Below are 10,690 nucleotides of genomic sequence, written 5' to 3' on the forward strand. Positions count from 1 at the left end.
AAAGTACTCGTCAATGGGAAATCCCATACTGGTGGGTCTGGGCAGAGCAGAGTGGATGGGGAATAGTAGAGAAAGATATTCACAGTTAAGGTACAGAGTTCAGAAATCGAAGCACAAAAGGCAGCTTGTGGGTGTTCTGGTGTCTTTTCAGATCTGCAAATGGTTTGCTTTAAAATTTAAAGTATATCTCCACTTTAAGTGTTGGTGTGGCCTTTTTGCTTATCATTGGAGCTCCCTCTGATTTAACAACAAAAAAACCCCAAAAACATAAAGAAAAAACAAAACAAAAAATCAACCATGGGGTGGGGATAGAATAAAAAAAAAAAATCAGGTAACAATCAACTTGGCTATGGCCAGGGTAAAGTTTAAGGGTTTGGTCAGGCTCAGGGGCGGATTGACTATTTGGGAACTTGGGCACTGCCCGAGGGCCCGGGTCAGTAGGGGGCCCCAGGTACCTTTCATAGGCTTTTTTGGGTGTAGTTTGAGTGTGGGCAAGGACACAGGAGCCCCATGATCCCCTATTGCCCGGGGGCCCCATGAGTTGACAGTCCACCCCTGGTCAGGCTAGTGTTGGGATCATTGTATAGCATCACTTTAAGGATTTGGTTTTAGAGGCAAAGTTAGATCTGCTTCTCAGGAGTGCCTGTATGCCAAGAAATCTACTTCTACATATTGAAAGAGATCACAGTACTTCTCCTGATGGCACCTTCAGCTCCCTTTCCCCCAAAGGCCTGCACCATTTTCATTAAGACATCAGCCACAGTCTGCACTCCCAACCCCCCCCCCCCCCCCCTTCCACACCGAGATCCTAGCTCCTAGATCAGGGGTGTCAAACTAGTGGCCCTCCAGCTGTTACAAAACTACAAGTCCCATCATGCCTCTGCCTTTGGGAGTCATGCTTGCAACTGTCAATCTTGCAATGCCTCGTGGGACGTGTAGTTTGGCAACAGGTGGAGGGCCACCAGTTTGACACCCGTGTCTTAGACGATGCAGTCATGTACATTTTTGGGACCCATTTATAAAGCAGTGAATGTGACTTTCAGCAAACATTCACTGGTGGAGAATCAATCATTGTCCTTTAACCCCTTGATGCCAATCACACGCAGATATGCGGTCTCACGGCGTCTGGGCCTAGACACCGAGCGGCCGCATATTTGCGTGCAATAAAAAAATATACATATGTGCTGAGCGCCGGCACCCTGCGCGCTCCCAGCACATATGTCCGCTACTCCCTGAAAGGTCCAGATCTCCCCTTTTGATCGGGACCTTTTCCGAATCACGGTGGTCATATGACCCTAAAACCCCGCAATCCACCCGGCTTCTGAAACTCTTAAAGGTCTGGGTGGCACCGCTGCCAAGAGGTTAAGTAATGGATAAACTGGAAAGATTCTCCTGCAGAGTATGTTGGCTGAATGTCAGATTCACTGCTGTACAAATATGCCCCTCGCTATTTTGCGCAGTAGACTTTTTGTTCTCGACTGTTTGAACACAGGTCAGACAGCTACACCCTTCTGGATACTGCTGCATTCTTTTACTATGTTACAAGGTACAGTCTGAGTGAGTGTTCACTGGGGGGGGGGGTGGAAGGGGGCATTGGCATATAATGGATGTATATAAGTGCCACAGCAGCCCAGGGGCAGACTGATCATTTGGAAACATTGCCCGGGGTCAGTAGGGGGCCCATGAGATGATCCTGGTACCTTTTTTCATAGACTTTTTTGAGTTTGGGCAAGGACACGGGGGCCCCATGATCCCCTTTTGCCTGGGGTTCCCATGAGTTGTCAGTCCCGCCCCTGCAGCAGCCAGGTTTGCTGTAGTGTGTTAGATGCATGTAGACTGCATTAGGGTAGCTTATTCATTTTGGGCATTCACAATACAGCAATGGGCCCTAAAGGATCAGGAGCTGGAAGGGTTGGATGTTAGGGAGCACAATGCCATAGTGTGAATGGGCCCCAGGGGATCAGGAGCTGGTAGGGTTAAATGTTGGGGGGCTGCAATGCAAGAGTGTGAATGGGCCCCAAAGGGATCAGGAGCTAGAAGGGTTAAAGTGATGGTGGCCACAATGTGATAGTGTGAATGGGCCCTAAGGGAGCGGGAGCTGGAAGGGTTATGTGTCGGGGGCCACAACATGATAGTGTGGATGAGTCCTAGGGAATCAGGAGCTGGAAGGGTTAAGTGTTGGACCCAGGGGCGGACTGACAACTCATGGGGCCCCCGGGCAATAGGAGATCATGGGGCCCCTGTGTCCTTGCCAAAACTCAAAAAAGCCTATGAAAAAGGTACCAGGGGCATCTCATGGGGTCCCCTACTGACCCCGGGCCCTCAGGCAGTGCCCAAGTTTCCAAATGGTCAGTCAGCCCCTGGTTGGACCCACTGTGCAATAGCATGAATAGGCCCTAGGGGATCTGGAAGTGTTGGAGGCCACAATGCAATAGTGTGGGCCCTAAGGGATCAGGAGCTGGAAGGGTTAAAGGTTGGGGGGGCGCACCGCGGTAGTGTGAATGGTCCCTAAGGGAGCAGAAGTTGGATGATCAAATGTTGGGTGTTAATGCCCTCTTGGGCAAACTTAGGAAGAGGAGATCTTTTGCTGTTTATAGAGAAGAGTCCTCCCAATCAGCACCAGCACTTCAACCCTCTTATCCTGTACACCTCCCTTGTGAAGCCCCTTTAAAAAAAAAAAATTCATACTTAAAAGTGGAGGTAGCCTTCAAGATGACCTATTCTCCACCCCACCCCCCTTTTTTAAAAAATAATTTTAATTGAATGACATAACCCATTAAAGTGTTACTAAACCCCGGACCCAGCATTCACTATATCCGCTCTTCCCAGACTCCGCGGTTCACTATGTCCGCTCTCCCCGGCCCCGCGTTCACTATGTCCGCTCTCCCCGGGCCCCGCGTTCACTATGTCCGCTCTCCCCGGGCCCCGCGTTCACTATGGTCCGCTCTCCCCGGGCCCCGCGTTCACTATGTCCGCTCTCCCCGGGCCCCGCGTTCACTATGTCCGCTCTCCGCAGACCCCGCGTTCACTATGTCCGCTCTCCGCAGACTCCGCGTTCACTATGTCCGCTCTCCCCGGGACCCTGCGTTCACTATGTCCGCTCTCCCCGGGACCCGCGTTCACTATGTCCCGCTCTCCCCGGGCCCCGCGTTCACTATGTCCGCTCTCCCCGGGCCCCGCGTTCACTATGTCCGCTCTCCCCGGGCCCCGCGTTCACTATGTCCGCTCTCCCCGGGCCCCGCGTTCACTATGTCCGCTCTCCCCGGGCCCCGCGTTCACTATATCCGCTCTCCCCGGGCCCCGCGTTCACTATATCCGCTCTCCCCGGGCCCCGCGTTCACTATATCCGCTCTCCCCGGGCCCCGCGTTCACTATATCCGCTCTCCCCGGACCGCGCGTTCACTATATCTGGCCCCCCACAATACAAAGAACATGGAAATGCAATTATTTTAGTAAATATAAACTGCTAAAATCCTTTTCTCATCAGCAGTATATAGCAGTGTTGTGACCTCTATCAGTGTCCAGCAGAGCACTGGTTAAAGCTTGTAGGAGGAGTTTTCTTTTTGATCTAGGAGGATGCAGGACCCCTGACTCTCTGTCTGGACAGTGCTGATTGGCCCTGAGCTGATCACATGCACTCTCCCAAGAAAAAAAAAAACCCACTAAACTGAGCACATGCAGAATGGTTACTGTTCAGTCTATCTTATCAGGAGATAAGACGTGGACCTTTGACCAAGAGGAGGAGCAGAGAAGACAGGATCAAACCGCCTTTTTACACAATGCGGAGGATTAACCCCTTAGGTTCCACAGTGAGTATAACAAGCACGCTTTACTGCATCTACAGACTGATTGTACTGTTGTGGGTTTAGTAACACTTTATGCATTACACCCAGTTATCTTAGAGCGCAGTACTACAGACCTACCAGTAGGTGGCGTAATGAATACAAAAATTGTAACCATTTTCCGACATTAATTTAGTGCAAAGTCGACCATTTATGTAGCAATGTAGAGAAGGCCGCATAGGTTGTGTCAAATATAAAGTAAGGATCAATTAAATAACATTGCACTTGTGCCTGTGCACTAATATAAATTCACAAATGCAAAAAAAAAAAAAAAAAAGGAGGAGGAAAATTAACGAATACTATACTTGTATTTACAGCTCACATATTTGTCTTGACGGAACATGACGGCTCCGGATGGTCAGTGATTTCATATAAAGAGGGTTTTTTTTTATAAAAGGAACAGTAGCAAATTGTCAAGGTGCGAAAAAAAAGGACCCTAGGGGGCAGACTATACAAATGACCTTTTCTTTTGTCATTTTGGGATTGTTCTTCACTTCCTGTTCTGTAGAAACAACAAAGTGAGAGGAAATCCCTCCAAAGTAAGGGGACCACCAGAACAGGTGTCCCTATTAAAAGTTTTCCCCTCTGTTCCTGTTCTGGTGACAACTTGAAATCCATGACTACTTTTAATGGCCATTATCCACCATTGCCCTAAGTGCACACCTAAGCGTTTTCTGCAGCATTTTTCAGAAACGCAGTACAGTCCATTTAACATGATTTCCTATGGGACATGTTCACTTCTGTTCACCCGGTACATTTTCTGGAAAGGGTCAGGACCCTGAGGGGACCCCCACACCGTTTTTTTTTATTTTTGCATGTGGTGCCCCCAAAATCTCTACCGGACCTAAAAACCCTTAGGATTCTGAGAGGACCCCCACGCCAGTTTTTATTTTTTATTTTGGTGTGCGGTTCCCCCAAAATCCATACCGGACGTAACAACTCTTAGGATTCTGAGGGGACCCGCACATTTTTTTTTTTGTTTTTTTTTAATTTTTGCGTGGGGTTCCCCCAAAATCCATACTGGACCTAACAACCCTTAGGATTCTGAGAGGACCCCCACGCCAGTTTTTATTTTTAATTTTGGTGTGGGGTTCTCCCAAAATCCCTACCAGACGTAAAAATCCTTAGGATTCTGAGGGGACCCGCACATTGTTTTTTTATTTTTAATTTCGGTGTGGGGTTCCCCAAAAATCCATTCCAGACCTAAATATCCTTAAGATCCTGAAGGGACCCCCCACACCGGTTTTTATTTTTGCGTGGGGTTCCACCAAAATCCCTACCGGACCTAAAAACCCTTGGGATTCTGAAAGGACCCCCCACTCCAGTTTTTATTTTTAACTTTGGGCGTGGGGTTCCCCCAAAATGCATACCAGACCTAAAATCCCTTAGGATTCTGAAGGGACCACCCACACCATTTTTTTATTTTTGCGAGGGGTCCCCCAAAAATCCATTCCAGACCTAAAATCCCTTAGGATTCTGAAGGGACCCCCCCCCCCCCACACTGGTTTTTATTTTTGCATGGGGTCCCCCCAAAATCCCTACCAGACCTAAAAACCCTTGGGATTCTGAATTGACCACACACACACACACACACACACCACACACACACACACACACACACACACACACACACACACCACACACTGTTTTTTATTTTGGTGTGGGGTTTCCCCCAAAAATCCATACCAGACCTAAAATCCCTTAGGATCCTGAGGGGACCCCCCATGTTTTTTATTTTGGCATAGGGTTCCCCCAAAATCCATACAGGACCTAAAATCCCTTAGGATTCTGAGGGAACCCCATGTTGGTTTTTATTTTTAATTTTGGCGTGGGGTTCCCCCAAAATCCATACCAGACCCGGTTTTTGTTTTTTTTACAGTTTGGTGTGGCGTTCTCCTTTAAATCTATACCACACCCAAAGGGCCTGGTTTTGGGGGAGGGGGGGACCTACCTGTTTTTTTTTTTTCAATCATTTTTAATTGCTGGTTTGCTTTGTTTACAATCAGCTGTCAGTGAGACACCCGCTGACAGCTGATGAGTTATCTGTTGTTAACCACTTGCCCTCCAGAGGATTTACCCCCTTTCTTGACCAGGCCATTTTTTGCGTTACTTTAACTGACAATTGCGCAGTCATGCAACACTGCATCCAAATAAAATTTATGTCCTTTTTTCCCCATGAATTGAGCTTTCTATCGGTGGTATTTGATCACCTGCACGTCTTATTTTTTGTGCTATAAAAAAAAAAGAAATAGACCGGTAATTTTGAGCAAAAAACAATATTTTTAACTTTTTGCTATTAAACATGTCCAGTAAAAAAATGTTAAAAATCAAATTTCATCATAAATTTAGGCCAAAATATCTTTGCTGAAAAAAAAAATCCCAATACGTGTAAATTAATTGGTTTACGTGAAAGTTATAGCATTTACAAATGGCGATATATATATTGGAATTTTTTTATTTCTTTTATACAAGTAATGGCGACGATCGGTGACTTATTTCGGGGCTTCGGTGGGCATTCTGACACCGGGGGGACCTGACTTGGTGTCGCTGACATCCCAAGTGACACCAAAACAGTGATCAGTGCTAAAAAAAAAAAAAAAACACTGACACTGTATTAATGGCACTGGGAGGAAGGGGTTAACATGAGGGACGATCAAAGGGTTAACTGTGTGCAGGGAGTGTTTTACTAGTGGGTGATGTTTTGGCGCTTCACTGTAAGCACACTGCTCTGGATGGCTGTGCTGTGCACAGCCATCCAGAACAGTTTTCCCGAGCAAAAAGGGAGGAGAACTGTTAGTAATCAAAGCAGTCCTCCTTCCCATTGGAGATGCTCGGTAATCACCGGGCGCTGGCGGGGAATCACCATCCGGCACCTGGTGATTGACAGCTGCTGCTGCGAATGACGGAAATGCAAAATCACATGTATATATATATATGTGATTTTGCGCACCCCTGCCGCCCTGTAGCAGTATATCTGCTATAGGGCAGCGGGGAAGCGGTTAAGGATGCGGCGGCTGGCTTCCTTAACAACCAGCTACCGTGTGATAAATTACCGCATGAAAATATGCGGTAATTACTGCAATACCGGTATTTTACCATATGATATATTCACCGCAAATTTCTTAGTGAATTGCGCATTTGCAAAAGTTTTAGCGCATGCGTTATTTTACCGCATTTTTTGTCATTTAACTCTCAGTGAATTGACCACATAGTCTCATGGCCAACTAAAGGGGTGACAACACCGCTGCTAATTCTGAGGCACTACCTTAGCGTTGCCACCCTGCAACAGGAAGTGCTGTTACTGGCAGGATCTTCAGGCTAGAAACAGATTTGCTTACCAAAACTGTATACAGTGAGGTGTGGTACTAAACAGACTGACCAATAGATTCGGAGTTTACATACACTTTAGGTTTTTGCACTTTTACTGCGAGTTTGATATTAAAATAAAGCGTTCCGTGTTTTACAATACACCGTGCCAATGAAATGCTAAGACTTCCTTTAGATGGAATAAATGTCTAAAAACCAAAAAAATGAAATCCAATAATGTGCAAAGTGCTTCAACAAATATCACCATATAGTTCATACATCTCCCAGATGTCAAGTGCAAAATTTCAATAAAGTTCATCAGGGAGATGAATGACTTCTATTTAATTTGTGACATTTATTGAAGCATTTTGTTGGATTTTTTTTGGTGCTTTGACATTTATCCTATAGAAGGACATCTTAGCATTTCATTAAAGATCAATTCTGCGGGGGAAAAAAAACCTGCCCTTGTTTTGGGGCACGCAGCGAAATAAGGCCGTTCACCTGTAGGGATTGCAACAAAGTATTCAACTGAGTATGATGGGGTACTATTCCCCCCCCCCCACACTGACACCAACCATGAAGTACTATTCCCACCCACTGACACGGACGGGACACTATTCTCCCCCACTGACACCAAAGAAGGGGCATAATTCTTCCCGCTGACACCAACCATGAAGCACTATTCACCCCCCACACTGACACCAATAATGGGGCATAATTCCTCCCACTGGTACTAACGGTGCAGTACTATTCTCCTCCACTGACACCAACAATGGGATACCATTCTCTCCTCCCCACTGACCCCAACGATGGGACACTATTCTCCCCCCAACTGACACCAGCAATGGGACACTATTCTCCCCCACTGACACCAACGATGGGACACTATTCTCCCCCACTGACACCAAAGAAGGGGCATAATTCTTCCCGCTGACACCAACTATAAAGCACTATTCCCCCTCCCCACACTGACACCAATGATGGGGCATAATTCCTCCCACTGGCACCAACGGTGGGGCACTATTTTTCCCACTGACACCAACAATGGGGCATCATTTCTACCAATGATGGGGTGCTATTATTCTCCCCACTGACATCAGCGATGAGGCACTATTCCCCCCACTGACACCAAAGAAGGGGCATAATTCTTCCCGCTGTCACCAACCATGAAGCACTATCCCCCCCACACTGACACCAATGATGGGGCACTATTCCTCCCACTGACACCAATGATGGGGCACTATTCCTCCCACTGACACCAACAATGGGGCACTATTCCTCCCACTGACACCAACGATGGGGCACTATTTTTCCCACTGACACCAACCATGGGGCACTGGGCACAATCTGACACCCCTAAAGCCTGAAGGAAACTGGCCCTTTGTTTAGAAAAGTTGGAGACCCTGAATTAAGAGGATTCCATTCTTTAGCCATACATGAATAAATAATCCTCTTCCATGTAATAGTTAAACAATAAGGATGTTTTTTGCACAGGTCTCATCGCTTTAATGTACTCTGAATGGGACCCCTTTGGTTTTTTACATTCCTCCTGCATAGTGGTGGGCAATCAGCTTGAGCTGAGGCCAGCATAATGTACATGGTTTCTTTCAGCTAGTTACTTTCTTGCTACCTCTAAAGGACCTGTGGCTGATCTCCAGGACATGACCATATGGCTTGAAGACTTGTGAAACAGACTGGACGGGGGAAGGATGGGCTGATGGGGGGGGGGGGGTATACAGGCAGTATTCGCATACCAGCCCTATTGGGTCAGCAGTCAGGATGTACAGGGCCCCATGATTTCACAGGAGGGCAAGGGAGAAGGGCAGAACCAACCAATCACCTTGTAAAAACAAAGTGAGAATTCCATACCTCAAGGTAGAGCAGCCAGACACTATGAAGTGTATTTATAATAATGAAAAAAAAATTGCATAGCTATTTGTCCTGCGAAACTGCATGTACATTCACTCTGTGCGAATGGGGGGCCAAAGTGAATGTTTGTAGGCTACTTTCCACACAAGGCGAATGTTATTCATTCATACAGAATAGAATGCAGCAGGAAAATACCACATTACAGCCACTAGATGGAGCCAGTACCTATTTTCTATGATCCTTGCTTCCATCTAGCGGCCATCTTTTTTTTTTTTTTTTAACCACTCATTTCAATGAATGAATAACATTCAACATGGAGCGAAAACAGCCTAGTAGCATTCAATTTGCATCGAACAAATGTACATGCAGTCTCACGGGATGAACAGCACTACATTTGAAAAAATATATAAATATTCCTCCTTTGTGTCTTGGGGGGGATGAGGGTGTCCCTGAACTAGAAGGGGGTATCTAGGACAGAGGAGTGGCCGGGAGAGGGGGAAAATGAGTGGGATGGCTGGAGACAAATAGCAGTGGAGAAGGAAGCCCTTGGGGGGAAAGGGGTCAGGAAAGCTGTAGAGGGCCCCATGATTACCAGTGGTGGTCCCCGGTTGAACATAACTACAAATCGCTTGCCAACCTGCGTATCAGGGGCGGACTGATCATTTGGAAACTCGGGCACTGCCCGAGGTCAGTAGGGGGCCCCCTGAGATGCCCCTGATACCTTTTTAATAGGCTTTTTTTGAGTTTGGGCAAGGACACAGGGGCCCCATGTTCCCCTATTGCCCGGGGGCCCCATGAGTTGTCAGTCCGCCCCTGTTGCGTATTTTACCCATTTTGCCTAAAGTTCTGCTTTAAGTTGCAGCCTCTCACAACGATCACCTACCAATCGAGCTACTGGAGCAGTACGGCATTTGTGCTACAATACAATCATCTCCTTAAAGCAAAAACCTAAAACAAGAACATGGAAAAAAAAAAAAAAGAATATCATTCTATTTAGTTCTTGGACACGATACAGACATAGGAACTGACGGTTTCTGTTGGTAAACTGGAAAACAATACAGTGCGTATTACTACCCTGAACTCCTCTGTCACTCTCGGGTGACAATTCTTAAGCCCGCAGACCCGGCAGATTGGTCCAGTGTTGGTGGTTGGTTAGGTCCAGTCTAATATTTACAAAATTTGATTTGTGGTGCTGATCAGATGATGCTTGGTCTGCAATATCTCCGTCATGATGACGTCACGATGCAGTCTCGCAAACTCAGAGACTGGAGGCTACTAAATTGAGGGGTCCTTTTCTTTATTTTGGGTTGTTCACAGTAACACTGTCACGGTTGGAGGCCCCCAACGCTAGTGCAAGGGTCTCCGGCAGTGGAGGCTTTGAAGCAAGATGGTGGTCTTGATGGAGTGGGGGGAGTTGTGAGCCCCTCCCAGTTTGGCACGCAGTCTGTCTGCTGAAATTCTCACTCTACTGGATGCCTCGAAACAAACACATGGCGAAAATCATGGCGAAGAGCTGTGGATGGGAACACAAAGTAAGGTTAGCTTTCAAATAAAATGTACAGAGCAAATTGGGAAGTACACTATGACCAAAGTCTTCTGGACAAATGACCACCACACCTATGGTGGACATCCCATTCCATTATCATGAACAATCATATGGGCACCTAACCATC

The sequence above is a fragment of the Staurois parvus genome, unplaced genomic scaffold (assembly GCF_062004578.1).
Source record: "Staurois parvus isolate SC_StPar_1 unplaced genomic scaffold, SC_StPar_1.0 ptg002879l, whole genome shotgun sequence".
Taxonomy (NCBI): Eukaryota; Metazoa; Chordata; class Amphibia; order Anura; family Ranidae; genus Staurois; species Staurois parvus.